Source organism: Octodon degus, unplaced genomic scaffold (assembly GCF_000260255.1).
Source record: "Octodon degus isolate 3935 unplaced genomic scaffold, OctDeg1.0 scaffold00017, whole genome shotgun sequence".
Taxonomy (NCBI): domain Eukaryota; kingdom Metazoa; phylum Chordata; class Mammalia; order Rodentia; family Octodontidae; genus Octodon; species Octodon degus.
The window spans coordinates 16,524,069-16,525,097 of NW_004524593.1; positions in this window are offsets into that span (position 1 = coordinate 16,524,069).

A 1,029-nucleotide genomic window follows, 5' to 3' on the forward strand; every position below is an offset into this window, starting at 1 on the left:
CTTGTACAGCAATTAACCACTAAGAAGAATATATGCAGTGTATTATTTGTTGAAACTGTACTTCCGATTAGATTTAAAATTGTCTCATTGCTATCTGTTTATCAATAAAACTTTGAAAAAAAAGAAAGAAAACACACACACACACACACACACACACACACACAGACATGAAAAGCTTGAAAGACAGAAGACATGAACTCCCTTGGTATTGCTAAAGTTATTTTAATGAGTCTATTACAAATCTTTGGTTTGATGACTTTGAGAGCCTGAGGAGTTTACAGATACAAGGAGGGAAAGGCAAGTACTAGAAACAGATGAGTATAGTTGGTTGGTCTTATGGAGCTAAATTCTACAAAATAAATTGAAATTAAATTGTTACTAGTTTTCTTTAGACAATGCAGTGCTGTGGATCCCTTGGATTTCAGAGGACTGGGATCTGAGGATCAATTTGACATTGACATGGTATACTTGGAGGAACCATAAGACTTTGAGAATTAAAACCACACTACTTACGGCTTCTGCTGGACTTTTCCAAATAGAGCCGGGCTCAAGCTGGTGGCACAGCTGGACCCAAGTTTGAAGTGAGGGCAAATCTTGATTACCAAACATAGACACTCTGGATGTCATCATCCACACCTGCAAAATGGGGACTTTATGATTCTCAAAATGTTAGGGTAAGTCTTTCGCAGAATAACATTTGTGAAGTGCCCCGTTCAGGGCTTACCACAGGACAGACACAGAGGGCTGGGATGAGGGCAATTGACTGTCGTTGGGTTGCAGAAGCCTGGCTGTGGTAGGCTGGAGAATGACCCGAAAGATATCCACATCCTAATCTCTGGCACTGGTCATGGACTATATTATGTGGAAAGAAAGACTTTGCAGTTTGATATGATTAAGATTTTTGGGGTCAGTACTTAGCCAAATCCCCAGGCCCCCCACTTCCCCCGACCTTTTGTTTTTTTCTAATATGAGATAAGTTCTTGAAATGCCCTCACCTTCTCAGACCAAAAAGCTACAACTCTTGTTGCA